This window comes from Oncorhynchus mykiss, unplaced genomic scaffold (genome assembly GCF_013265735.2).
Source record: "Oncorhynchus mykiss isolate Arlee unplaced genomic scaffold, USDA_OmykA_1.1 un_scaffold_658, whole genome shotgun sequence".
Classification (NCBI taxonomy): Eukaryota; Metazoa; Chordata; class Actinopteri; order Salmoniformes; family Salmonidae; genus Oncorhynchus; species Oncorhynchus mykiss.
Genome location: NW_023494105.1, coordinates 14,509 through 42,133, shown reverse-complemented (window position 1 = coordinate 42,133; position 27,625 = coordinate 14,509). Strand labels below are relative to the sequence as shown.

The 27,625-nt window shown below is 40.7% G+C and overlaps 31 non-coding genes across 31 annotated transcripts; all 31 read left to right on the top strand.

Moving 5' to 3' along the window:
* The first annotated feature begins 576 nt into the window (after positions 1-576).
* On the top strand, positions 577-649 carry trnav-aac. The gene has a single exon. It is a non-coding gene; the product is annotated as a tRNA-Val (tRNA).
* A 1,438-nt stretch (positions 650-2,087) lies between these two features.
* Positions 2,088-2,160, top strand: trnav-aac. The gene has a single exon. It is a non-coding gene; the product is annotated as a tRNA-Val (tRNA).
* Positions 2,161-2,290: 130 nt separating this feature from the next.
* On the top strand, positions 2,291-2,364 carry trnav-cac. The gene has a single exon. It is a non-coding gene; the product is annotated as a tRNA-Val (tRNA).
* Positions 2,365-3,260: 896 nt separating this feature from the next.
* Positions 3,261-3,332, top strand: trnav-aac. The gene has a single exon. It is a non-coding gene; the product is annotated as a tRNA-Val (tRNA).
* A 1,100-nt stretch (positions 3,333-4,432) lies between these two features.
* trnav-cac lies at positions 4,433-4,505 on the top strand. The gene has a single exon. It is a non-coding gene; the product is annotated as a tRNA-Val (tRNA).
* A 129-nt stretch (positions 4,506-4,634) lies between these two features.
* On the top strand, positions 4,635-4,708 carry trnav-cac. The gene has a single exon. It is a non-coding gene; the product is annotated as a tRNA-Val (tRNA).
* Positions 4,709-5,938: 1,230 nt separating this feature from the next.
* trnav-aac lies at positions 5,939-6,012 on the top strand. The gene has a single exon. It is a non-coding gene; the product is annotated as a tRNA-Val (tRNA).
* Positions 6,013-6,141: 129 nt separating this feature from the next.
* Positions 6,142-6,213, top strand: trnav-cac. Its single transcript has one exon. It is a non-coding gene; the product is annotated as a tRNA-Val (tRNA).
* Positions 6,214-7,449: 1,236 nt separating this feature from the next.
* On the top strand, positions 7,450-7,522 carry trnav-aac. The gene has a single exon. It is a non-coding gene; the product is annotated as a tRNA-Val (tRNA).
* Positions 7,523-7,652: 130 nt separating this feature from the next.
* Positions 7,653-7,724, top strand: trnav-cac. Its single transcript has one exon. It is a non-coding gene; the product is annotated as a tRNA-Val (tRNA).
* Positions 7,725-8,955: 1,231 nt separating this feature from the next.
* Positions 8,956-9,029, top strand: trnav-aac. The gene has a single exon. It is a non-coding gene; the product is annotated as a tRNA-Val (tRNA).
* Positions 9,030-9,159: 130 nt separating this feature from the next.
* Positions 9,160-9,232, top strand: trnav-cac. Its single transcript has one exon. It is a non-coding gene; the product is annotated as a tRNA-Val (tRNA).
* An 899-nt stretch (positions 9,233-10,131) lies between these two features.
* On the top strand, positions 10,132-10,204 carry trnav-aac. The gene has a single exon. It is a non-coding gene; the product is annotated as a tRNA-Val (tRNA).
* Positions 10,205-10,333: 129 nt separating this feature from the next.
* On the top strand, positions 10,334-10,406 carry trnav-cac. Its single transcript has one exon. It is a non-coding gene; the product is annotated as a tRNA-Val (tRNA).
* Positions 10,407-11,303: 897 nt separating this feature from the next.
* On the top strand, positions 11,304-11,376 carry trnav-aac. Its single transcript has one exon. It is a non-coding gene; the product is annotated as a tRNA-Val (tRNA).
* Positions 11,377-12,809: 1,433 nt separating this feature from the next.
* Positions 12,810-12,882, top strand: trnav-aac. The gene has a single exon. It is a non-coding gene; the product is annotated as a tRNA-Val (tRNA).
* Positions 12,883-13,011: 129 nt separating this feature from the next.
* On the top strand, positions 13,012-13,084 carry trnav-cac. The gene has a single exon. It is a non-coding gene; the product is annotated as a tRNA-Val (tRNA).
* A 1,851-nt stretch (positions 13,085-14,935) lies between these two features.
* On the top strand, positions 14,936-15,007 carry trnav-aac. Its single transcript has one exon. It is a non-coding gene; the product is annotated as a tRNA-Val (tRNA).
* Positions 15,008-15,136: 129 nt separating this feature from the next.
* trnav-cac lies at positions 15,137-15,209 on the top strand. Its single transcript has one exon. It is a non-coding gene; the product is annotated as a tRNA-Val (tRNA).
* Positions 15,210-17,823: 2,614 nt separating this feature from the next.
* Positions 17,824-17,896, top strand: trnav-cac. The gene has a single exon. It is a non-coding gene; the product is annotated as a tRNA-Val (tRNA).
* Positions 17,897-19,128: 1,232 nt separating this feature from the next.
* Positions 19,129-19,201, top strand: trnav-aac. Its single transcript has one exon. It is a non-coding gene; the product is annotated as a tRNA-Val (tRNA).
* A 129-nt stretch (positions 19,202-19,330) lies between these two features.
* trnav-cac lies at positions 19,331-19,403 on the top strand. The gene has a single exon. It is a non-coding gene; the product is annotated as a tRNA-Val (tRNA).
* An 898-nt stretch (positions 19,404-20,301) lies between these two features.
* On the top strand, positions 20,302-20,375 carry trnav-aac. Its single transcript has one exon. It is a non-coding gene; the product is annotated as a tRNA-Val (tRNA).
* A 129-nt stretch (positions 20,376-20,504) lies between these two features.
* Positions 20,505-20,577, top strand: trnav-cac. The gene has a single exon. It is a non-coding gene; the product is annotated as a tRNA-Val (tRNA).
* Positions 20,578-21,885: 1,308 nt separating this feature from the next.
* Positions 21,886-21,958, top strand: trnav-cac. The gene has a single exon. It is a non-coding gene; the product is annotated as a tRNA-Val (tRNA).
* An 898-nt stretch (positions 21,959-22,856) lies between these two features.
* Positions 22,857-22,929, top strand: trnav-aac. The gene has a single exon. It is a non-coding gene; the product is annotated as a tRNA-Val (tRNA).
* A 129-nt stretch (positions 22,930-23,058) lies between these two features.
* Positions 23,059-23,131, top strand: trnav-cac. Its single transcript has one exon. It is a non-coding gene; the product is annotated as a tRNA-Val (tRNA).
* Positions 23,132-24,361: 1,230 nt separating this feature from the next.
* trnav-aac lies at positions 24,362-24,433 on the top strand. Its single transcript has one exon. It is a non-coding gene; the product is annotated as a tRNA-Val (tRNA).
* A 1,410-nt stretch (positions 24,434-25,843) lies between these two features.
* On the top strand, positions 25,844-25,917 carry trnav-aac. The gene has a single exon. It is a non-coding gene; the product is annotated as a tRNA-Val (tRNA).
* Positions 25,918-26,046: 129 nt separating this feature from the next.
* trnav-cac lies at positions 26,047-26,119 on the top strand. Its single transcript has one exon. It is a non-coding gene; the product is annotated as a tRNA-Val (tRNA).
* Positions 26,120-27,018: 899 nt separating this feature from the next.
* trnav-aac lies at positions 27,019-27,091 on the top strand. Its single transcript has one exon. It is a non-coding gene; the product is annotated as a tRNA-Val (tRNA).
* Positions 27,092-27,625: the final 534 nt, after the last annotated feature.

Here is a 27,625-nt window from a genome sequence, read left to right as displayed (position 1 = left end):
GATTGGTCATTTCTGCAGCATTGAAGGTACCCAAGAACACAGTGGCTTCCATCACTCTTAAATAGAAGAAGTTTGGAACCACCAAGCCTCTTCCAAGTTCCGGCTGCACACGATAATTCCCGGCTTCTCATGTCTACCTCACATAATATCCCAAATTGAGTACCACAGAAAGAGCCATAATACCCATTAAATATTTTAAAAATACCTTATTTACGTACGTTTTCAGACCCTTTGCTATGAGGCTGGAAATTGAGCTCAGGTCCATCCTGTTTCCATTGATCATCCTTGAGATGTTTCTTCAACTTGATTGGAGTCCACCTGTGTAAATTCAAATGATTGGTCATTTCTGCAGCATTGAAGGTAACCAAGAACACAGTGGCTTCCATCACTCTTAAATGGAAGAAGTTTTGAACCACCAAGCCTCTTCCAAGAGCCGCTGCACACAATAATTCCCGGCTTCTCAAGCCTTATTGTTTAATTAATTGACTAGTAATTTCTGATTTCATTAGGTTCTGAGAGCGATAAATAGTCCCACCCAGCCAAAGTCAGCCACACCCTTAGTATTCCACTCATTGGGTTTCCGTAGTGTAGTGGTTATCACGTTCGCCTAACACGCGAAAGGTCCCGGTTTGAGACCGGGGTGGAAACACATTTTAACAAATTGGTCCTTCGCACTTCTCAGTATTTGCTATTCAGACTTTAGTTTCAGTAGTGTATTGGTTATCACGTTCGCCTCACACGCGAAAGTCAGTCACACCCTTAGTTTTCCAATCAGTTCGGCTTTCCGTAGTGTAGTGGTTTTCACGTTCGCCTCACACTGCGAAAGGTCCCCGGTTCGAAACCTGGGCGGAACATTTTGTAATATTCAATATTTCCCAATGCCCAGAGGCTAGCATTTGGTTTGAAACAGTTGAGGTTTGTCTAACCTTGCTGTCTACCTCTCCGACCATGTGGATCAATGTTGCCGTTTTTTTGGGGGACTCTCCACCATGCGATCTGTATGAATGTGACCAGACTGACAGCTTCTCTTGAGCCGGCAAATTCATTTATCAGGGTCATTGTAATGGATATATCCAAAGAAATGGCAATATAATCCAAGTAAAACAAACTAAATGTAGATCGTTTTCTGTCATTTCAGCTGCTTGATGTGATTGTGTGATAGATTTAGTTGGCTGGCTAGCAAAGGAAAAGAAGCTAGCCTGCATAGGTACAGTGCATTCGGAAAGTTTTCAGACCCCTTACTTTTTTCCACATTTTGTTACGTTACAGCCTTATACTAAAATGGATGAAATAAAATAAATCTATCTACACACAATACCACATAATGACAAAGCGATAACATATAGTTTTTATTAATGAAAAAAATATTTTAAAAATACCTTATTTACATACATTTTCAGACCCTTTGCTATGAGACTGGAAATTGAGCTCAGGTCCATCCTGTTTCCATTGATCATCCTTGAGATGTTTCTTCAACTTGATTGGAGTCCACCTGTGGTAAATTCAAATGATTGGTCATTTCTGCAGCATTGAAGGTACCCAAGAACACAGTGGCTTCCATCACTCTTAAATAGAAGAAGTTTGGAACCACCAAGCCTCTTCCAAGTTCCGGCTGCACACGATAATTCCCGGCTTCTCATGTCTACCTCACATAATATCCCAAATTGAGTACCACAGAAAGAGCCATAATACCCATTAAATATTTTAAAAATACCTTATTTACGTACGTTTTCAGACCCTTTGCTATGAGGCTGGAAATTGAGCTCAGGTCCATCCTGTTTCCATTGATCATCCTTGAGATGTTTCTTCAACTTGATTGGAGTCCACCTGTGGTAAATTCAAATGATTGGTCATTTCTGCAGCATTGAAGGTACCCAAGAACACAGTGGCTTCCATCACTCTTAAATGGAAGAAGTTTTGAACCACCAAGCCTCTTCCAAGAGCCGCTGCACACAATAATTCCCGGCTTCTCAAGCCTTATTGTTTAATTAATTGACTAAGTAATTTCTGATTTCATTAGGTTCTGAGAGCGATAAATGTCCCACCCAGCCAAAGTCAGCCACACCCTTAGTATTTCCACTCATTGGGTTTCCGTAGTGTAGTGGTTATCACGTTCGCCTAACACGCGAAAGGTCCTCGGTTCGAGACCGGGCGGAAACACATTTTAACAAGATTGGTCCTTCGCACTTCTCAGTATTTGCTATTCAGACTTTAGTTTCAGTAGTGTATTGGTTATCACGTTCGCCTCACACGCGAAAGTCAGTCACACCCTTAGTTTTCCAATCGTTCGGTTTCCGTAGTGTAGTGGTTTATCACGTTCGCCTCACACGCGAAAGGTCCCCGGTTCGAAACCGGGTGGAAACATTTGTAATATTCAATATTTCCCAATGCCCAGAGGCTAGCATTTGGTTTGAAACAGTTGAGGTTTGTCTAAACCTTGCTGTCTACCTCTCCGACCTGTGGATCAATGTTGCCGTTTTTTTGGGGACCTCCACCATGCGATCTGTATGAATGTGACCAGACTGACAGCTTCTCTGAGCCAGGCAAATTCATTTATCAGGGTCATTGTAATGGATATATCCAAAGAAATGGCAATATAATCCAAGGTAAAACAAAACAAAAATGTAGATTGTTTTCTGTCAGTTTCAGCTGCCTGATGTGATTGTGTGATAGATTTAGTTGGCTGGCTAGCAAAGGAAAAGAAGCTAGCCTGCATAGGTACAGTGCATTCGGAAAGTTTTTCAGACCCCTTACTTTTTTCCACATTTTGTTACGTTACAGCCTTATACTAAAATGGATGAAATAAAATAAAATCTATCTACACACAATACCACATAATGACAAAGCGATAGCATATAGTTTTATTAATGAAAAAAATATTTTAAAAATACCTTATTACATACATTTTCAGACCCTTTGCTATGAGACTGGAAATTGAGCTCAGGTCATCCTGTTTCCATTGATCATCCTTGAGATTGTTTCTTCAACTGATTGGAGTCCACCTGTGGTAAATTCAAATGATTGGTCATTTCTGCAGCATTGAAGGTACCCAAGAACACAGTGGCTTCCATCACTCTTAAATAGAAGAAGTTTGGAACCACCAAGCCTCTTCCAAGAGCCGCTGCACACAATAATTCCGGCTTCTCAAGCCTTATTGTTTAATTAATTGACTAAGTAATTTCTGATTTCATTAGGTTCTGAGAGCGATAATGTCCCACCCAGCCAAAGTCAGTCACACCCTTAGTATTCCAATCATTCGGGTTTCTGTAGTGTAGTGGTTATCACGTTCGCCTAACACGCGAAAGGTCCCCGGTTCGAGACCGGGCGAAACACATCTTAACAGATTGGTCCTTCGCACTTCTCAGTATTTGCTATTCAGACTTTAGTTTCAGTAGTGTATTGGTTATCACGTTCGCCTCACACGCGAAAAGTCAGTCACACCCTTAGTTTTCCAATCATTCGGTTTCCGTAGTGTAGTGGTTATCACTTTCGCCTCACACGCGAAAGGTCCCCCGGTTCGAAACCTGGTGGAAACATTTTGTAATATTCAATATTTCCCAATGCCCAGAGGCTAGCATTTGGTTGAAACAGTTGAGGTTTGTCTAAACCTTGCTGTCTACCTCTCCGACCTGTGGATCAATGTTGCCGTTTTTTGGGGACCTCCACCATGCGATCTGTATGAATGTGACCAGACTGACAGCTTCTCTGAGCCAGGCAAATTCATTTATCAGGGTCATTGTAATGGATATATCCAAAGAAATGGCAATATAATCCAAGGTAAAACAAACAAAAATGTAGATCGTTTTCTGTCATTTCAGCTGCTTGATGTGATTGTGTGATAGATTTAGTTGGCTGGCTAGCAAAGGAAAAGAAGCTAGCCTGCATAGGTACAGTGCATTCGGAAAGTTTTCAGACCCCTTACTTTTTTCCACATTTTGTTACGTTACAGCCTTATACTAAAATGGATGAAATAAAATAAAATCTATCTACACACAATACCACATAATGACAAAGCGATAGCATATAGTTTTTATTAATGAAAAAAATATTTTAAAAATACCTTATTTACATACATTTTCAGACCCTTTGCTATGAGGACTGGAAATTGAGCTCAGGTCCATCCTGTTTCCATTGATCATCCTTGAGATGTTTCTTCAACTTGATTGGAGTCCACCTGTGGTAAATTCAAATGATTGGTCATTTCTGCAGCATTGAAGGTACCCAAGAACACAGTGGCTTCCATCACTCTTAAATGGAAGAAGTTTTGAACCACCAAGCCTCTTCCAAGAGCCGCTGCACACAATAATTCCCGGCTTCTCAAGCCTTATTGTTTAATTAATTGACTAAGTAATTTCTGATTTCATTAGGTTCTGAGAGCGATAAATGTCCCACCCAGCCAAAGTCAGTCACACCCTTAGTTTTCAATCATTGGGTTTCCGTAGTGTAGTGGTTATCACGTTCGCCTCACACGCGAAAGGTCCCCGGTTCGAGACCGGGCGGAAACACATTTTAACAGATTGGTCCTTCGCACTTCTCAGTATTTGCTATTCAGACTTTAGTTTCAGTAGTGTATTGGTTATCACGTTCGCCTCACACGCGAAAGTCAGTCACACCCTTAGTTTTCCAATCATTCGGTTTCCGTAGTGTAGTGGTTATCACGTTTCGCCTCACACGCGAAAGGTCCCCGGTTCGAAACCGGGCGGAAACATTTTGTAATATTCAATATTTCCCAATGCCCAGAGGCTAGCATTTGGTTTGAAACAGTTGAGGTTTGTCTAAACCTTGCTGTCTACCTCTCCGACCAGTGGATCAATGTTGCTGTTTTTTTGGGGACCTCCACCATGCGATCTGTATGAATGTGACCAGACTGACAGCTCTCTGAGCCAGGCAAATTCATTTATCAGGGTCATTGTAATGGATATATCCAAAGAAATGGCAATATAATCCAAGGTAAAACAAACAAAAATGTAGATCGTTTTCTGTCATTTCAGCTGCTTGATGTGATTGTGTGATAGATTTAGTTGGCTGGCTAGCAAAGGAAAAGAAGCTAGCCTGCATAGGTACAGTGCATTCGGAAAGTTTTCAGACCCCTTACTTTTTTCCACATTTTGTTACGTTACAGCCTTATACTAAAATGGATGAAATAAAATAAAATCTATCTACACACAATACCACATAATGACAAAGCGATAACATATAGTTTTTATTAATGAAAAAAATATTTTAAAAATACCTTATTTACATACATTTTCAGACCCTTTGCTATGAGGACTGGAAATTGAGCTCAGGTCCATCCTGTTTCCATTGATCATCCTTGAGATGTTTCTTCAACTTGATTGGAGTCCACCTGTGGTAAATTCAAATGATTGGTCATTTCTGCAGCATTGAAGGTACCCAAGAACACAGTGGCTTCCATCACTCTTAAATAGAAGAAGTTTGGAACCACCAGCCTCTTCCAAGTTCCGGCTGCACACGATAATTCCCGGCTTCTCATGTCTACCTCACATAATATCCCAAATTGAGTACCACAGAAAGAGCCATAATACCCATTAAATATTTTAAAAATAACTTATTTACGTACGTTTCAGACCCTTTGCTATGAGGCTGGAAATTGAGCTCAGGTCCATCCTGTTTCCATTGATCATCCTTGAGATGTTTCTTCAACTTGATTGGAGTCCACCTGTGGTAAATTCAAATGATTGGTCATTTCTGCAGCATTGAAGGTACCCAAGAACACAGTGGCTTCCATCACTCTTAAATGGAAGAAGTTTGAACCACCAAGCCTCTTCCAAGAGCCGCTGCACACAATAATTCCCGGCTTCTCAAGCCTTATTGTTTAATTAATTGACTAAGTAATTTCTGATTTCATTAGGTTCTGAGAGCGATAAATGTCCCACCCAGCCAAAGTCAGCCACACCCTTAGTATTCCACTCATTGGGTTTCTGTAGTGTAGTGGTTATCACGTTCGCCTAACACGCGAAAGGTCCCCGGTTCGAGGACCGGGCGGAAACACATTTTAACAAATTGGTCCTTCGCACTTCTCAGTATTTGCTATTCAGACTTTAGTTTCAGTAGTGTATTAGTTATCACGTTCGCCTCACACGCGAAAGTCAGTCACACCCTTAGTTTTCCAATCATTCGGTTTCCGTAGTGTAGTGGTTATCACGTTCGCCTCACACGCGAAGGTCCCCGGTTCGAAACCGGGCGGAAACATTTTGTAATATTCAATATTTCCCAATGCCCAGAGGCTAGCATTTGGTTTGAAACAGTTGAGGTTTGTCTAAACCTTGCTGTCTACCTCTCCGACCTGTGGATCAATGTTGCCGTTTTTTTGGGGACCTCCACCATGCGATCTGTATGAATGTGACCAGACTGACAGCTTCTCTGAGCCAGGCAAATTCATTTATCAGGGTCATTGTAATGGATATATCCAAAGAAATGGCAATATAATCCAAGGTAAAACAAACAAAAATGTAGATCGTTTTCTGTCATTTCAGCTGCTTGATGTGATTGTGTGATAGATTTAGTTGGCTGGCTAGCAAAGGAAAAGAAGCTAGCCTGCATAGGTACAGTGCATTCGGAAAGTTTTCAGACCCCTTACTTTTTTCCACATTTTGTTACGTTACAGCCTTATACTAAAATTGGATGAAATAAAATAAAATCTATCTACACACAATACCACATAATGACAAAGCGATAACATATAGTTTTTATTAATGAAAAAATATTTTAAAAATACCTTATTTACATACATTTTCAGACCCTTTGCTATGAGGCTGGAAATTGAGCTCAGGTCCATCCTGTTTCCATTGATCATCCTTGAGATGTTTCTTCAACTTGATTGGAGTCCACCTGTGGTAAATTCAAATGATTGGTCATTTCTGCAGCATTGAAGGTACCCAAGAACACAGTGGCTTCCATCACTCTTAAATAGAAGAAGTTTGGAACCACCAAGCCTCTTCCAAGTTCCGGCTGCACACGATAATTCCCGGCTTCTCATGTCTACCTCACATAATATCCCAAATTGAGTACCACAGAAAGAGCCATAATACCCATTAAATATTTTAAAAAATACCTTATTTACGTACGTTTTCAGACCCTTTGCTATGAGGCTGGAAATTGAGCTCAGGTCCATCCTGTTTCCATTGATCACCTTGACATGTTTCTTCAACTTGATTGGAGGTCCACCTGTGGTAAAGTTCAAATGATTGGTCATTTCTGCAGCATTGAAGGTACCCAAGAACACAGTGGCTTCCATCACTCTTAAATGGAAGAAGTTTTGAACCACCAAGCCTCTTCCAAGAGCCGCTGCACACAATAATTCCCGGCTTCTCAAGCCTTATTGTTTAATTAATTGACTAAGTAATTTCTGATTTCATTAGGTTCTGAGAGCGATAAAATGTCCCACCCAGCCAAAGTCAGCCACACCCTTAGTATTCCACTCATTGGGTTTCCGTAGTGTAGAGGTTATCACGTTCGCCTAACACGCGAAAGGTCCCCGGTTCGAGACCGGGTGGAAACACATTTTAACAAATTGGTCCCTTCGCACTTCTCAGTATTTGCTATTCAGACTTAGTTTCAGTAGTGTATTGGTTATCACGTTCGCCATCACACGCGAAAGTCAGTCACACCCTTAGTTTTCCAATCTTTCGGTTTCCGTAGTGTAGTGGTTATCACGTTCGCCTCACAAGCGAAAGGTCCCCGGTTCGAACCGGGCGGAAACATTTTGTAATATTCAATATTTCCCAATGCCCAGAGGCTAGCATTTGGTTTGAAACAGTTGAGGTTTGTCTAAACCTTGCTGTCTACCTCTCCGACCTGTGGATCAATGTTGCCGTTTTTTTGGGACCTCCACCATGCGATCTGTATGAATGTGACCAGACTGACAGCTTCTCTGAGCCAGGCAAATTCATTTATCAGGGTCATTGTAATGGATATATCCAAAGAAATGGCAATATAATCCAAGGTAAAACAAACAAAAATGTAGATCGTTTTCTGTCATTTCAGCTGCTTGATGTGATTGTGTGATAGATTTAGTTGGCTGGCTAGCAAAGGAAAAGAAGCTAGCCTGCATAGGTACAGTGCATTCGGAAAGTTTTCAGACCCTTACTTTTTTCCACATTTTGTTACGTTACAGCCTTATACTAAAAGGGATGAAATAAAATAAAATCTATCTACACACAATACCACATAATGACAAAGCGATAACATATAGTTTTTATTAATGAAAAAAAATATTTTAAAAATACCTTATTTACATACATTTTCAGACCCTTTGCTATGAGGCTGGAAATTGAGCTCAGGTCCATCCTGTTTCCATTGATCATCCTTGAGATGTTTCTTCAACTTGATTGGAGTCCACCTGTGGTAAATTCAAATGATTGGTCATTTCTGCAGCATTGAAGGTACCCAAGAACACAGTGGCTTCCATCACTCTTAAATAGAAGAAGTTTGGAACCACCAAGCCTCTTCCAAGTTCCGGCTGCACACGATAATTCCCGGCTTCTCATGTCTACCTCACATAATATCCCAAATTGAGTACCACAGAAAGAGCCATAATACCCATTAAATATTTTAAAAATACCTTATTTACGTACGTTTTCAGACCCTTTGCTATGAGGCTGGAAATTGAGCTCAGGTCCATCCTGTTTCCATTGATCATCCTTGAGATGTTTCTTCAACTTGATTGAGTCCACCTGTGGTAAATTCAAATGATTGGTCATTTCTGCAGCATTGAAGGTACCCAAGAACACAGTGGCTTCCATCACTCTTAAATGGAAGAAGTTTTGAACCACCAAGCCTCTTCCAAGAGCCGCTGCACACAATAATTCCCGGCTTCTCAAGCCTTATTGTTTAATTAATTGACTAAGTAATTTCTGATTTCATTAGGTTCTGAGAGCGATAAATGTCCCACCCAGCCAAAGTCAGCCACACCCTTAGTATTCCACTCATTGGGTTTCCGTAGTGTAGTGGTTATCACGTTCGCCTAACACGCGAAAGGTCCCCGGTTTCGAGACCGGGTGGAAACACATTTTAACAAATTGGTCCTTCGCACTTCTCAGTATTTGCTATTCAGACTTTAGTTTCAGTAGTGTATTGGTTATCACGTTCGCCTCACACGCGAAAGTCAGTCACACCCTTAGTTTTTCCAATCATTCGGTTTCCGTAGTGTAGTGGTTATCACGTTCGCCTCACACGCGAAAGGTCCCCGGTTCGAAACCGGGCGGAAACATTTTGTAATATTCAATATTTCCCAATGCCCAGAGGCTAGCATTTGGTTGAAACAGTTGAGGTTTGTCTAAACCTTGCTGTCTACCTCTCCGACCTGTGGATCAATGTTGCCGTTTTTTTGGGGACCTCCACCATGCGATCTGTATGAATGTGACCAGACTGACAGCTTCTCTGAGCCAGGCAAATTCATTTATCAGGGTCATTGTAATGGATATATCCAAAGAAATGGCAATATAATCCAAGGTAAAACAAACAAAAATGTAGATCGTTTTCTGTCATTTCAGCTGCTTGATGTGATTGTGTGATAGATTTAGTTGGCTGGCTAGCAAAGGAAAAGAAGCTAGCCTGCATAGGTACAGTGCATTCGGAAAGTTTTCAGACCCCTTACTTTTTTCCACATTTTGTTACGTTACAGCCTTATACTAAAATGGATGAAATAAAATAAAATCTATCTACACACAATACCACATAATGACAAAGCGATAACATATAGTTTTTATTAATGAAAAAAAATATTTTAAAAATACCTTATTTACATACATTTTCAGACCCTTTGCTATGAGGCTGGAAATTGAGCTCAGGTCCATCCTGTTTCCATTGATCATCCTTGAGATGTTTCTTCAAACTTGATTGGAGTCCACCTGTGGTAAATTCAAATGATTGGTCATTTCTGCAGCATTGAAGGTACCCAAGAACACAGTGGCTTCCATCACTCTTAAATGGAAGAAGTTTTGAACCACCAAGCCTCTTCCAAGAGCCGCTGCACACAATAATTCCCGGCTTCTCAAGCCTTATTGTTTAATTAATTGACTAAGTAATTTCTGATTTCATTAGGTTCTGAGAGCGATAAATGTCCCACCCAGCCAAAGTCAGCCACACCCTTAGTTTTCCACTCATTGGGTTTCCGTAGTGTAGTGGTTATCACGTTCGCCTAACACGCGAAAGGTCCCCGGTTCGAGACCGGGCGGAAACACATTTTAACAAATTGGTCCTTCGCACTTCTCAGTATTTGCTATTCAGACTTTAGTTTCAGTAGTGTATTGGTTATCACGTTCGCCTCACACGCGAAAGTCAGTCACACCCTTAGTTTTCCAATCATTCGGTTTCCGTAGTGTAGTGGTTATCACGTTCGCCTCACACGCGAAAGGTCCCCGGTTCGAAACCGGGCGGAAACATTTTGTAATATTCAATATTTCCCAATGCCCAGAGGCTAGCATTTGGTTTGAAACAGTTGAGGTTTGTCTAAACCTTGCTGTCTACCTCTCCGACCTGTGGATCAATGTTGCCGTTTTTTTGGGGACCTCCACCATGCGATCTGTATGAATGTGACCAGACTGACAGCTTCTCTGAGCCAGGCAAATTCATTTATCAGGGTCATTGTAATGGATATATCCAAAGAAATGGCAATATAATCCAAGGTAAAACAAACAAAAATGTAGATCGTTTTCTGTCATTTCAGCTGCTTGATGTGATTGTGTGATAGATTTAGTTGGCTGGCTAGCAAAGGAAAAGAAGCTAGCCTGCATAGGTACAGTGCATTCGGAAAGTTTTCAGACCCCTTACTTTTTTCCACATTTTGTTACGTTACAGCCTTATACTAAAATGGATGAAATAAAATAAAATCTATCTACACACAATACCACATAATGACAAAGCGATAACATATAGTTTTTATTAATGAAAAAAATATTTTAAAAATACCTTATTTACATACATTTTCAGACCCTTTGCTATGAGGCTGGAAATTGAGCTCAGGTCCATCCTGTTTCCATTGATCATCCTTGAGATGTTTCTTCAACTTGATTGGAGTCCACCTGTGGTAAATTCAAATGATTGGTCATTTCTGCAGCATTGAAGGTACCCAAGAACACAGTGGCTTCCATCACTCTTAAATGGAAGAAGTTTTGAACCACCAAGCCTCTTCCAAGAGCCGCTGCACACAATAATTCCCGGCTTCTCAAGCCTTATTGTTTAATTAATTGACTAAGTAATTTCTGATTTCATTAGGTTCTGAGAGCGATAAATGTCCCACCCAGCCAAAGTCAGCACACCCTTAGTATTCCACTCATTGGGTTTCCGTAGTGTAGTGGTTATCACGTTCGCCTAACACGCGAAAGGTCCCCGGTTCGAGACCGGGCGGAAACACATTTTAACAAATTGGTCCTTCGCACTTCTCAGTATTTGCTATTCAGACTTTAGTTTCAGTAGTGTATTGGTTATCACGTTCGCCTCACACGCGAAAGTCAGTCACACCCTTAGTTTTCCAATCATTCGGTTTCCGTAGTGTAGTGGTTATCACGTTTGCCTCACACGCGAAAGGTCCCCGGTTCGAAACCGGCGGAAACATTTTGTAATATTCAATATTTCCCAATGCCCAGAGGCTAGCATTTGGTTTGAAACAGTTGAGGTTTGTCTAAACCTTGCTGTCTACCTCTCCGACCTGTGGATCAATGTTGCCGTTTTTTTGGGGACCTCCACCATGCGATCTGTATGAATGTGACCAGACTGACAGCTTCTCTGAGCCAGGCAAATTCATTTATCAGGGTCATTGTAATGGATATATCCAAAGAAATGGCAATATAATCCAAGGTAAAACAAACAAAAATGTAGATCGTTTTCTGTCATTTCAGCTGCTTGATGTGATTGTGTGATAGATTTAGTTGGCTGGCTAGCAAAGGAAAAGAAGCTAGCCTGCATAGGTACAGTGCATTCGGAAAGTTTTCAGACCCCTTACTTTTTTCCACATTTTGTTACGTTACAGCCTTATACTAAAATGGATGAAATAAAATAAAATCTATCTACACACAATACCACATAATGACAAAGCGATAGCATATAGTTTTTATTAATGAAAAAAATATTTTAAAAATACCTTATTTACATACATTTTCAGACCCTTTGCTATGAGGCTGGAAATTGAGCTCAGGTCCATCCTGTTTCCATTGATCATCCTTGAGATGTTTCTTCAACTTGATTGGAGTCCACCTGTGGTAAATTCAAATGATTGGTCATTTCTGCAGCATTGAAGGTACCCAAGAACACAGTGGCTTCCATCACTCTTAAATAGAAGAAGTTTGGAACCACCAAGCCTCTTCCAAGTTCCGGCTGCACACGATAATTCCCGGCTTCTCATGTCTACCTCACATAATATCCCAAATTGAGTCCACAGAAAGAGCCATAATACCCATTAAATATTTTAAAAATACCTTATTTACGTACGTTTTCAGACCCTTTGCTATGAGGCTGGAAATTGAGCTCAGGTCCATCCTGTTTCCATTGATCATCCTTGAGATGTTTCTTCAACTTGATTGGAGTCCACCTGTGGTAAATTCAAATGATTGGTCATTTCTGCAGCATTGAAGGTACCCAAGAACACAGTGGCTTCCATCACTCTTAAATGGAAGAAGTTTTGAACCACCAAGCCTCTTCCAAGAGCCGCTGCACACAATAATTCCCGGCTTCTCAAGCCTTATTGTTTAATTAATTGACTAAGTAATTTCTGATTTCATTAGGTTCTGAGAGCGATAAATGTCCCACCCAGCCAAAGTCAGCCACACCCTTAGTATTCCACTCATTGGGTTTCCGTAGTGTAGTGGTTATCACGTTCGCCTAACACGCGAAAGGTCCCCGGTTCGAGACCGGGCGGAAACACATTTTAACAAATTGGTCCTTCGCACTTCTCAGTATTTGCTATTCAGACTTTAGTTTCAGTAGTGTATTGGTTATCACGTTCGCCTCACACGCGAAAGTCAGTCACACCCTTAGTTTTCCAATCATTCGGTTTCCGTAGTGTAGTGGTTATCACGTTCGCCTCACACGCGAAAGGTCCCCGGTTCGAAACCGGGCGGAAACATTTTGTAATATTCAATATTTCCCAATGCCCAGAGGCTAGCATTTGGTTTGAAACAGTTGAGGTTTGTCTAAACCTTGCTGTCTACCTCTCCGACCTGTGGATCAATGTTGCCGTTTTTTGGGGACCTCCACCATGCGATCTGTATGAATGTGACCAGACTGACAGCTTCTCTGAGCCAGGCAAATTCATTTATCAGGGTCATTGTAATGGATATATCCAAAGAAATGGCAATATAATCCAAGGTAAAACAAACAAAAATGTAGATCGTTTTCTGTCATTTCAGCTGCTTGATGTGATTGTGTGATAGATTTAGTTGGCTGGCTAGCAAAGGAAAAGAAGCTAGCCTGCATAGGTACAGTGCATTCGGAAAGTTTTCAGACCCCTTACTTTTTTCCACATTTTGTTACGTTACAGCCTTATACTAAAATGGATGAAATAAAATAAAATCTATCTACACACAATACCACATAATGACAAAGCGATAACATATAGTTTTTATTAATGAAAAAAATATTTTAAAAATACCTTATTTACATACATTTTCAGACCCTTTGCTATGAGGCTGGAAATTGAGCTCAGGTCCATCCTGTTTCCATTGATCATCCTTGAGATGTTTCTTCAACTTGATTGGAGTCCACCTGTGGTAAATTCAAATGATTGGTCATTTCTGCAGCATTGAAGGTACCCAAGAACACAGTGGCTTCCATCACTCTTAAATAGAAGAAGTTTGGAACCACCAAGCCTCTTCCAAGTTCCGCTGCACACGATAATTCCCGGCTTCTCATGTCTACCTCACATAATATCCCAAATTGAGTTCACAGAAAGAGCCATAATACCCATTAAATATTTTAAAAATACCTTATTTACGTAAGTTTTCAGACCCTTTGCTATGAGGCTGGAAATTGAGCTCAGGTCCATCCTGTTTCCATTGATCATCCTTGAGATGTTTCTTCAACTTGATTGGAGTCCACCTGTGGTAAATTCAAATGATTGGTCATTTCTGCAGCATTGAAGGTACCCAAGAACACAGTGGCTTCCATCACTCTTAAATGGAAGAAGTTTTGAACCACCAAGCCTCTTCCAAGAGCCGCTGCACACAATAATTCCGGCTTCTCAAGCCTTATTGTTTAATTAATTGACTAAGTAATTTCTGATTTCATTAGGTTCTGAGAGCGATAAATGGCAATATAATCCAAGGTAAAACAAACAAAAATGTAGATCGTTTTCTGTCATTTCAGCTGCTTGATGTGATTGTGTGATAGATTTAGTTGGCTGGCTAGCAAAGGAAAAGAAGCTAGCCTGCATAGGTACAGTGCATTCGGAAAGTTTTCAGACCCTTACTTTTTTCCACATTTTGTTACGTTACAGCCTTATACTAAAATGGATGAAATAAAATAAAATCTATCTACACACAATACCACATAATGACAAAGCGATAACATATAGTTTTTATTAATGAAAAAAATATTTTAAAAATACCTTATTTACATACATTTTCAGACCCTTTGCTATGAGGCTGGAAATTGAGCTCAGGTCCATCCTGTTTCCATTGATCATCCTTGAGATGTTTCTTCAACTTGATTGGAGTCCACCTGTGGTAAATTCAAATGATTGGTCATTTCTGCAGCATTGAAGGTACCCAAGAACACAGTGGCTTCCATCACTCTTAAATGGAAGAAGTTTTGAACCACCAAGCCTCTTCCAAGAGCCGCTGCACACAATAATTCCCGGCTTCTCAAGCCTTATTGTTTAATTAATTGACTAAGTAATTTCTGATTTCATTAGGTTCTGAGAGCGATAAATGTCCCACCCAGCCAAAGTCAGCCACACCCTTAGTTTTCCACTCATTGGGTTTCCGTAGTGTAGTGGTTATCACGTTCGCCTAACACGCGAAAGGTCCCCGGTTCGAGACGGGCGGAAACACATTTTAACAAATTGGTCCTTCGCACTTCTCAGTATTTGCTATTCAGACTTTAGTTTCAGTAGTGTATTGGTTATCACGTTCGCCTCACACGCGAAAGTCAGTCACACCCTTAGTTTTCCAATCTTTCGGTTTCCGTAGTGTAGTGGTTATCACGTTCGCCTCACACGCGAAAGGTCCCCGGTTCGAAACCGGGCGGAAACATTTTGTAATATTCAATATTTCCCAATGCCCAGAGGCTAGCATTTGGTTTGAAACAGTTGAGGTTTGTCTAAACCTTGCTGTCTACCTCTCCGACCTGTGGATCAATGTTGCCGTTTTTTGGGGACCTCCACCATGCGATCTGTATGAATGTGACCAGACTGACAGCTTCTCTGAGCCAGGCAAATTCATTTATCAGGGTCATTGTAATGGATATATCCAAAGAAATGGCAATATAATCCAAGGTAAAACAAACAAAAATGTAGATGTTTTCTGTCATTTCAGCTGCTTGATGTGATTGTGTGATAGATTTAGTTGGCTGGCTAGCAAAGGAAAAGAAGCTAGCCTGCATAGGTACAGTGCATTCGGAAAGTTTTCCAGACCCCTTACTTTTTTCCACATTTTGTTACGTTACAAGCATTATACTAAAATGGATGAAAATAAAATAAAATCTATCTACACACAATACCACAGCAATGACAAAGCGATAACATATAGTTTTTTATTAATGAAAAAATATTTTAAAAATACCTTATTTACATACATTTTCAGACCCTTTGCTATGAGGCTGGAAATTGAGCTCAGGTCCATCCTGTTTCCATTGATCATCCTTGAGATGTTTCTTCTTCAACTTGATTGGAGTCCACCTGTGGTAAATTCAAATGATTGGTCATTTCTGCAGCATTGAAGGTACACCAAGAACACAGTGGCTTCCATCACTCTTAAATGGAAGAAGTTTTGAACCACCAAGCCTCTTCCAAGAGCCGCTGCACATAATAATTCCCCGCTTCTCAAGCCTTATTGTTAATTAATTGACTAAGTAATTTCTGATTATCATTAGGTTCTGAGAGCGATAAATGTCCCACCCAGCCAAAGTCAGCCACACCCTTAGTTGTTCCACTCATTGGTTTCGTAGTGTAGATGGTTATCACGTTCGCCTAACACGCGAAAGGTCCCCGGTTCGAGACGGGCGGAACACATTTTAACAGATTGGTCCTTCGCACTTCTCAGTAATTGCTATTCAGACTTTAGTTTCAGTAGTGATTGGTTATCACGTTCGCACTCACACAGGCGAAAGTCAGTCACCCCTTAGTTTCCAATCATTCGGTTTCCCGTAGTGTAGTGGTTATCACGTTTCGCCTCACACGCGAAAGGTCCCGGGTTCGAAACCGGGCGGAAACATTTTGTAATATTCATATTTCCCATCCCAGAGGCTAGCAGTTGGTTGAAACAGTTGAGGTTTGTCTAAACCTTGCTGTCTACCTTCTCCGACCTTGGATCAAGTGTTGCGTTTTTTGGGGACCTCCACCATGCGATCTGTATGAATGTGACCAGACTGACAGCTTCTCTGAGCCAGGCAAATTCATTTATCAGGGTCATTGTAATGGATATATCCAAAGAAATGGGCAATATAATCCAAGGTAAAACAAACAAAAATGTAGATCGTTTTCTGTCATTTCAGCTGCTTGATGTGATTGTGTGATAGATTTAGTTGGCTGGCTAGCAAGGAAAAGAAGCTAGCCTGCATAGGATACAGTGCATTCAGGAAAGTTTTCAGACCCCTTACTTTTTTCCACATTTTGTTACGTTACAGCCTTATACTAAAATGGATGAAATAAAATAAAATCGATCTACACACAATACCACATAATGACAAAGCGATAGCATATAGTTTTTATTAATGAAAAAAAATATTTTAAAAATACCTTATTTACATACATTTTCAGACCCTTTGCTATGAGGCTGGAAATTGAGCTCAGGTCCATCCTGTTTCATTGATCATCCTTGAGATGTTTCTTCAACTTGATTGGAGTCCACCTGTGGTAAATTCAAATGATTGGTCATTTCTGCAGCATTGAAGGTACCCAAGAACACAGTGGCTTCCATCACTCTTAAATAGAAGAAGTTTGGAACCACCAAGCCTCTTCCAAGTTCCGGCTGCACACGATAATTCCCCGGCTTCTCATGTCTACCTCACATAATATCCCAAATTGAGTTACCACAGAAAGAGCCATAATACCCATTAAATATTTTAAAAATACCTTATTTACGTACGTTTTCAGACCCTTTGCTATGAGGCTGGAAATTGAGCTCAGGTCCATCCTGTTTCCATTGATCATCCTTGAGATGTTTCTTCAACTTGATTGGAGTCCACCTGTGGTAAATTCAAATGATTGGTCATTTCTGCAGCATTGAAGGTACCCAAGAACACAGTGGCTTCCATCACTCTTAAATGGAATAAGTTTTGAACCACCAAGCCTCTTCCAAGAGCCGCTGCACACAATAATTCCCGGCTTCTCAAGCCTTATTGTTAATTAATTGACTAAGTAATTTCTGATTTCATTAGGTTCTGAGAGCGATAAATGTCCCACCCAGCCAAAGTCAGCCACACCCTTAGTACTCCACTCATGGGTTTCTCGTAGTGTAAGTGGTTATCACGTTCGCCTAACACGAGAAAGGTCCCCGGTTCGAGACCGGGCGGAAACACATTTTAACAAATTGGTCCTTCGCACTTCTCAGTATTTGCTATTCAGACTTTAGTTTCAGTAGTGTATTGGTTATCACGTTCGCCTCACACGCGAAAGTCAGTGACAACCCTTAGTTTTCCAATCATTCGGTTTCCGTAGTGTAGTGGTTATCACGTTCGCCTCACACGCGAAAGGTCCCCGGTTCGAAACCGGGCGGAAACATTTTGTAATATTCAATATTTCCCAATGCCCAGAGGCTAGCATTTGGTTTGAAACAGTTGAGGTTTGTCTAAACCTTGCTGTCTACCTCTCCGACCTGTGGATCAATGTTGCCGTTTTTTTGGGGACCTCCACCATGAGATCTGTATGAATGTGACCAGACTGACAGCTTCTCTGAGCCAGGCAAATTCATTTATCAGGGTCATTGTAATGGATATATCCAAAGAAATGGCAATATAATCCAAGGTAAACAAACAAAAATGTAGATTGTTTTCTGTCATTTCAGTTGCTTGATGTGATTGTGTGATAGATTTAGTTGGCTGGCTAGCAAAGGAAAAGAAGCTAGCCTGCATAGGTACAGTGCATTCGGAAAGTTTTCAGACCCCTTACTTTTTTCCACATTTTGTTACGTTACAGCCTTATACTAAAATGGATGAAATAAAATAAAATCTATCTACACACAATACCACATAATGACAAAGCGATAACATATAGTTTTTATTAATGAAAAAAATATTTTAAAAATACCTTATTTACATACATTTTCAGACCCTTTGCTATGAGGCTGGAAATTGAGCTCAGGTCCATCCTGTTTCCATTGATCATCCTTGAGATGTTTCTTCAACTTGATTGGAGTCCACCTGTGGTAAATTCAAATGATTGGTCATTTCTGCAGCATTGAAGGTACCCAAGAACACAGTGGCTTCCACACTCTCTTAAATGAAGAAGTTTGGAACCACCAAGCCTCTTCCAAGTTCCGGCTGCACACGATAATTCCCGGCTTCTCATGTCTACCTCACATAATATCCCAAATTGAGTTCCACAGAAAGAGCCATAATACCCATTAAATATTTTAAAAATACCTTATTTACGTAAGTTTTCAGACCCTTTGCTATGAGGCTGGAAATTGAGCTCAGGTCCATCCTGTTTCCATTGATCATCCTTGAGATGTTTCTTCAACTTGATTGGAGTCCACCTGTGGTAAATTCAAATGATTGGTCATTTCTGCAGCATTGAAGGTACCCAAGAACACAGTGGCTTCCATCACTCTTAAATGGAAGAAGTTTTGAACCACCAAGCCTCTTCCAAGAGCCGCTGCACACAATAATTCCCGGCTTCTCAAGCCTTATTGTTTAATTAATTGACTAAGTAATTTCTGATTTCATTAGGTTCTGAGAGCGATAAATGTCCCACCCAGCCAAAGTCAGCCACACCCTAAGTACTCCACTCATTGGGTTTCCGTAGTGAAGTGGTTATCACGTTCGCCTAACACGCGAAAGGTCCCTGGTTCGAGACCGGGCGGAAACACATTTTAACAAATTGGTCCTTCGCACTTCTCAGTATTTGCTATTCAGACTTTAGTTTCAGTAGTGTATTGGTTATCACGTTCGCCTCACACGCGAAAGTCAGTGACACCCTTAGTTTTCCAATCATTAGGTTTCCGTAGTGTAGTGGTTATCACGTTCGCCTCACACGCGAAAGGTCCCCGGTTCGAAACCGGGCGGAAACATTTTGTAATATTCAATACTTCCCAATGCCCAGAGGCTAGCATTTGGTTTGAAACAGTTGAGGTTTGTCTAAACCTTGCTGTCTACCTCTCCGACCTGTGGATCAATGTTGCCGTTTTTTTGGGGACCTCCACCATGAGATCTGTATGAATGTGACCAGACTGACAGCTTCTCTGAGCCAGGCAAATTCATTTATCAGGGTCATTGTAATGGATATATCCAAAGAAATGGCAATATAATCCAAGGTAAAACAAATAAAAATGTAGATCGTTTTCTGTCATTTCAGCTGCTTGATGTGATTGTGTGATAGATTTAGTTGGCTGGCTAGCAAAGGAAAAGAAGCTAGCCAGCATAGGTACAGTGCATTCGGAAAGTTTTCAGACCCCTTACTTTTTTCCACATTTTGTTACGTTACAGCCTTATACTAAAATGGATGAAATAAAATAAAATCTATCTACACACAATACCACATAATGACAAAGCGATAACATATCGTTTTTATTAATGAAAAAAATATTTTAAAAATACCTTATTTACATACATTTTCAGACCCTTTGCTATGAGGCTGGAAATTGAGCTCAGGTCCATCCTGTTTCCATTGATCATCCTTGAGATGTTTCTTCAACTTGATTGGAGTCCACCTGTGGTAAATTCAAATGATTGGTCATTTCTGCAGCATTGAAGGTACCCAAGAACACAGTGGCTTCCATCACTCTTAAATGGAAGAAGTTTTGAACCACCAAGCCTCTTCCAAGAGCCGCTGCACACAATAATTCCCGGCTTCTCAAGCCTTATTGTTTAATTAATTGACTAAGTAATTTCTGATTTCATTAGATTCTGAGAGCGATAAATGTCCCACCCAGCCAAAGTCAGCCACACCCTTAGTACTCCACTCATTGGGTTTCCGTAGTGTAGTGGTTATCACGTTCGCCTAACACGAGAAAGATCCCCGGTTCGAGACCGGGGCGGAAACACATTTTAACAAATTGGTCCTTCGCACTTCTCAGTATTTGCTACTCAGACTTTAGTTTCAGTAGTGTATTGGTTATCACGTTCGCCTCACACGCGAAAGTCAGTCACACCCTTAGTTTTCCAAAAGTTCGGTTTCCGTAGTGTAGTGGTTATCACGTTTGCCTCACACGCGAAAGGTCCCCGGTTCGAATCCGGGCGGAAACATTTTGTAATATTCAATATTTCCCAATGCCAAAAGGCTAGCATTTGGTTTGAAACTGTTGAGGTTTGTCTAAACCTTGCTGTCTACCTCTCCGACCTGTGGATCAATGTTGCCGTTTTTTTGGGGACCTCCACCATGTGATCTGTATGAATGTGACCAGACTGACAGCTTCTCTGAGCCAGGCAAATTCATTTATCAGGGTCATTGTAATGGATATATCCAAAGAAATGGCAATATAATCCAAGGTAAAACAAACAAAAATGTAGATCGTTTTCTGTCATTTCAGCTGCTTGATGTGATTGTGTGATAGATTTAGTTGGCTGGCTAGCAAAGGAAAAGAAGCTAGCCTGCATAGGTACAGTGCATTCAGAAAGTTTTCAGACCCCTTACTTTTTTCCACATTTTGTTACGTTACAGCCTTATACTAAAATGGATGAAATAAAATAAAATCTATCCACACACAATACCACATAATGACAAAGCGATAGCATATAGTTTTTATTAATGAAAAAAATATTTAAAAATACCTTATTTACATACATTTTCAGACCCTTTGCTATGAGGCTGGAAATTGAGCTCAGGTCCATCCTGTTTCCATTGATCATCCTTGAGATGTTTCTTCAACTTGATTGGAGTCCACCTGTGGTAAATTCAAATGATTGGTCATTTCTGCAGCATTGAAGGTACCCAAGAACACAGTGGCTTCCATCACTCTTAAATAGAAGAAGTTTGGAACCACCAAGCCTCTTCCAAGTTCCGGCTGCACACGATAATTCCCGGCTTCTCATGTCTACCTCACATAATATCCCAAATTGAGTTCCACAGAAAGAGCCATAATACCCATTAAATATTTTAAAAATACCTTATTTACGTACGTTTTCAGACCCTTTGCTATGAGGCTGGAAATTGAGCTCAGGTCCATCCTGTTTCCATTGATCATCCTTGAGATGTTTCTTCAACTTGATTGGAGTCCACCTGTGGTAAATTCAAATGATTGGTCATTTCTGCAGCATTGAAGGTACCCAAGAACACAGTGGCTTCCATCACTCTTAAATGGAATAAGTTTTGAACCACCAAGCCTCTTCCAAGAGCCGCTGCACACAATAATTCCCGGCTTCTCAAGCCTTATTGTTTAATTAATTGACTAAGTAATTTCTGATTTCATTAGGTTCTGAGAGCGATAAATGTCCCACCCAGCCAAAGTCAGCCACACCCTTAGTACTCCACTCAATGGGTTTCCGTAGTGTATTGGTTATCACGTTCGCCTCACACGCGAAAGTCAGTGACACCCTTAGTTTTCCAATCATTCGGTTTCCGTAGTGTAGTGGTTATCACGTTCGCCTCACACGCGAAAGGTCCCCGGTTCGAAACCGGGCGGAAACATTTTGTAATATTCAATATTTCCCAATGCCCAGAGGCTAGCATTTGGTTTGAAACAGTTGAGGTTTGTCTAAACCTTGCTGTCTACCTCTCCGACCTGTGGATCAATGTTGCCGTTTTTTTGGGGACCTCCACCATGAGATCTGTATGAATGTGACCAGACTGACAGCTTCTCTGAGCCAGGCAAATTCATTTATCAGGGTCATTGTAATGGATATATCCAAAGAAATGGCAATATAATCCAAGGTAAAACAAACAAAAATGTAGATCGTTTTCTGTCATTTCAGCTGCTTGATGTGATTGTGTGATAGATTTAGTTGGCTGGCTAGCAAAGGAAAAGAAGCTAGCCAGCATAGGTACAGTGCATTCGGAAAGTTTTCAGACCCCTTACATTTTTCCACATTTTGTTACGTTACAGCCTTATACTAAAATGGATGAAATAAAATAAAATCTATCTACACACAATACCACATAATGACAAAGCGATAACATATCGTTTTTATTAATGAAAAAAATATTTTAAAAATACCTTATTTACATACATTTTCAGACCCTTTGCTATGAGGCTGGAAATTGAGCTCAGGTCCATCCTGTTTCCATTGATCATCCTTGAGATGTTTCTTCAACTTGATTGGAGTCCACCTGTGGTAAATTCAAATGATTGGTCATTTCTGCAGCATTGAAGGTACCCAAGAACACAGTGGCTTCCATCACTCTTAAATGGAATAAGTTTTGAACCACCAAGCCTCTTCCAAGAGCCGCTGCACACAATAATTCCCGGCTTCTCAAGCCTTATTGTTTAATTAATTGACTAAGTAATTTCTGATTTCATTAGGTTCTGAGAGCGATAAATGTCCCACCCAGCCAAAGTCAGCCACACCCTTAGTACTCCACTCAATGGGTTTCCGTAGTGTAGTGGTTATCACATTCGCCTAACACGCGAAAGGTCCCCGGTTCGAGACCGGGCGGAAACACATTTTAACAAATTGGTCATTCGCACTTCTCAGTATTTGCTATTCAGACTTTAGTTTCAGTAGTGTATTGGTTATCACGTTCGCCTCACACGCGAAAGTCAGTCACACCCTTAGTTTTCCAATCATTCGGTTTCCGTAGTGTAGTGGTTATCACGTTCGCCTCACACGCGAAAGGTCCCAGGTTCGAAACCGGGCGGAAACATTTTGTAATATTCAATATTTCCCAATCCCCAGAGGCTAGCATTTGGTTTGAAACAGTTGAGGTTTGTCTAAACCTTGCTGTCTACCTCTCCGACCTGTGGATCAATGTTGTCGTTTTTTGGGGACCTCCACCATGCGATCTGTATGAATGTGACCAGACTGACAGCTTCTCTGAGCCAGGCAAATTCATTTATCAGGGTCATTGTAATGGATATATCCAAAGAAATGGCAATATAATCCAAGGTAAAACAAACAAAAATGTAGATCGTTTTCTGTCATTTCAGCTGCTTGATGTGATTGTGTGATAGATTTAGTTGGCTGGCTAGCAAAGGAAAAGAAGCTAGCCTGCATAGGTACAGTGCATTCGGAAAGTTTTCAGACCCCTTACTTTTTTCCACATTTTGTTACGTTACAGCCTTATACTAAAATGGATGAAATAAAATAAAATCTATCTACACACAATACCACATAATGACAAAGCGATAACATATAGTTTTTTATTAATGAAAAAAATATTTTAAAAATACCTTATTTACATACATTTTCAGACCCTTTGCTATGAGGCTGGAAATTGAGCTCAGGTCCATCCTGTTTCCATTGATCATCCTTGAGATGTTTCTTCAACTTGATTGGAGTCCACCTGTGGTAAATTCAAATGATTGGTCATTTCTGCAGCATTGAAGGTACCCAAGAACACAGTGGCTTCCATCACTCTTAAATAGAAGAAGTTTGGAACCACCAAGCCTCTTCCAAGTTCCGGCTGCACACGATAATTCCCGGCTTCTCATGTCTACCTCACATAATATCCCAAATTGAGTACCACAGAAAGAGCCATAATACCATTAAATATTTTAAAAATACCTTATTACGTACGTTTTCAGACCCTTTGCTATGTGGCTGGAAATTGAGCTCAGGTCCATCCTGTTTCCATTGATCATCCTTGAGATGTTTCTTCAACTTGATTGGAGTCCACCTGTGGTAAATTCAAATGATTGGTCATTTCTGCAGCATTGAAGGTACCCAAGAACACAGTGGCTTCCATCACTCTTAAATGGAAGAAGTTTTGAACCACCAAGCCTCTTCCAAGAGCCGCTGCACACAATGATTCCGGCTTCTCAAGCCTTATTGTTTAATTAATTGACTAAGTAATTTCTGATTTCATTAGGTTCTGAGAGCGATAAATGTCCCACCCAGCCAAAGTCAGCCACACCCTTAGTACTCCACTCAATGGGTTTCCGTAGTGTAGTGGTTATCACGTTCGCCTAACACGCGAAAGGTCCCGGTTTGAGACCGGGCGGAAACACATTTTAACAAATTGGTCCTTCGCACCTTCGCGTATTTGCTATTCAGGCTTTAGTTTCAGTAGTGTATTGATTATCAAGTTCGCCTCACACGCGAAAGTCAGTCACACCCTTAGTTTTCCAATCATTCGGTTTCCGTAGTGTAGTGGTTATCCCAGGTTCGAAACCGGGCGGAAACATTTTGTAATATTCAATATTTCCCAATGCCCAGAGGCTAGCATTTGGTTTGAAACAGTTGAGGTTTGTCTAAACCTTGCTGTCTACCTCTCCGACCTGTGGATCAATGTTGCCGTTTTTTTTGGGGACCTCCACCATGCGATCTGTATGAATGTGACCAGACTGACAGCTTCTCTGAGCCAGGCAAATTCATTTATCAGGGTCATTGTAATGGATATATCCAAAGAAATGGCAATATAATCCAAGGTAAAACAAACAAAAATGTAGATTGTTTTCTGTCATTTCAGCTGCTTGATGTGATTGTGTGATAGATTTAGTTGGCTGGCTAGCAAAGGAAAAGAAGCTAGTCTGCAAAGGTACAGTGCATTCGGAAAGTTTTCAGACCCCTTACTTTTTTCCACATTTTGTTACGTTACAGCCTTATACTAAAATTGATTAAATAAAATAAAATCTATCTACACACAATCCCACATAATGACAAAGCGATAACATATAGTTTTTATTAATGAAAAAATATTTTAAAATACCTTATTTACATACATTTTCAGACCCTTTGCTATGAGGTTGGAAAATGAGCTCAGGTCCATCCTGTTTCCATTGATCATCCTTGAGATGTTTCTTCAACTTGATTGGAGTCCCACCTGTGGTAAATTCAAATGATTGGTCATTTCTGCAGCATTGAAGGTACCCAAGAACACAGTGGCTTCCATCACTCTTAAATAGAAGAAGTTTGGAACCACCAAGCCTCTTCCAAGTTCCGGCTGCACACGATAATTCCCGGCTTCTCATGTCTACCTCACATAATATCCCAAATTGAGTTCCACAGAAAGAGCCATAATACCCATTAAATATTTTAAAAATACCTTATTTACGTACGTTTTCAGACCCTTTGCTATGAGGCTGGAAATTGAGCTCAGGTCCATCCTGTTTCCATTGATCATCCTTGAGATGTTTCTTCAACTTGATTGGAGTCCACCTGTGGTAAATTCAAATGATTGGTCATTTCTGCAGCATTGAAGGTACCCAAGAACACAGTGGCTTCCATCACTCTTAAATGGAATAAGTTTTGAACCACCAAGCCTCTTCCAAGAGCCGCTGCACACAATAATTCCCGGCTTCTCAAGCCTTATTGTTTAATTAATTGACTAAGTAATTTCTGATTTCATTAGGTTCTGAGAGCGATAAATGTCCCACCCAGCCAAAGTCAGCCACACCCTTAGTACTCCACTCAATGGGTTTCCGTAGTGTAGTGGTTATCACGTTCGCCTAACACGCGAAAGGTCCCCGGTTCGAGGACCGGGCGGAAACACATTTTAACAAATTGGTCCTTCGCACTTCTCAGTATTTGCTATTCAGACTTTAGTTTCAGTAGTGTATTGGTTATCACGTTCGCCTCACACGCGAAAGTCAGTGACACCCTTAGTTTTCCAATCATTCGGTTTCCGTAGTGTAGTGGTTATCACGTTTGCCTCACACGCAAAAGGTCCCCGGTTCGAAACCGGGCGGAAACATTTTGTAATATTCAATATTTCCCAATGCCCAGAGGCTAGCATTTGGTTTGAAACAGTTGAGGTTTGTCTAAACCTTGCTGTCTACCTCTCCGACCTGTGGATCAATGTTGCCGTTTTTTTTGGGGACCTCCACCATGAGATCTGTATGAATGTGACCAGACTGACAGCTTCTCTGAGCCAGGCAAATTCATTTATCAGGGTCATTGTAATGGATATATCCAAAGAAATGGCAATATAATCCAAGGTAAAACAAACAAAAATGTAGATCGTTTTCTGTCATTTCAGCTGCTTGATGTGATTGTGTGATAGATTTAGTTGGCTGGCTAGCAAAGGAAAAGAAGCTAGCCAGCATAGGTACAGTGCATTCGGAAAGTTTTCAGACCCCTTACATTTTTCCACATTTTGTTACGTTACAGCCTTATACTAAAATGGATGAAATAAAATAAAATCTATCTACACACAATACCACATAATGACAAAGCGATAACATATCGTTTTTATTAATGAAAAAAATATTTTAAAAATACCTTATTTACATACATTTTCAGACCCTTTGCTATGAGGCTGGAAATTGAGCTCAGGTCCATCCTGTTTCCATTGATCATCCTTGAGATGTTTCTTCAACTTGATTGGAGTCCACCTGTGGTAAATTCAAATGATTGGTCATTTCTGCAGCATTGAAGGTACCCAAGAACACAGTGGCTTCCATCACTCTTAAATGGAAGAAGTTTTGAACCACCAAGCCTCTTCCAAGAGCCGCTGCACACAATAATTCCCGGCTTCTCAAGCCTTATTGTTTAATTAATTGACTAAGTAATTTCTGATTTCATTAGGTTCTGAGAGCGATAAATGTCCCACCCAGCCAAAGTCAGCCACACCCTTAGTACTCCACTCAATGGGTTTCCGTAGTGTAGTGGTTATCACGTTCGCCTAACACGCGAAAGGTCCCCGGTTCGAGACCGGGCGGAAACACATTTTAACAAATTGGTCATTCGCACTTCTCAGTATTTGCTATTCAGACTTTAGTTTCAGTAGTGTATTGGTTATCACGTTCGCCTCACACGCGAAAGTCAGTCACACCCTTAGTTTTCCAATCATTCGGTTTCCGTAGTGTAGTGGTTATCACGTTCGCCTCACACGCGAAAGGTCCAGGTTCGAAACCGGGCGGAACATTTTGTAATATTCAATATTTCCCAATCCCCAGAGGCTAGCATTTGGTTTGAAACAGTTGAGGTTTGTCTAAACCTTGCTGTCTACCTCTCCGACCTGTGGATCAATGTTGTCGTTTTTTTGGGGACCTCCACCATGCGATCTGTATGAATGTGACCAGACTGACAGCTTCTCTGAGCCAGGCAAATTCATTTATCAGGGTCATTGTAATGGATATATCCAAAGAAATGGCAATATAATCCAAGGTAAAACAAACAAAAATGTAGATCGTTTTCTGTCATTTCAGCTGCTTGATGTGATTGTGTGATAGATTTAGTTGGCTGGCTAGCAAAGGAA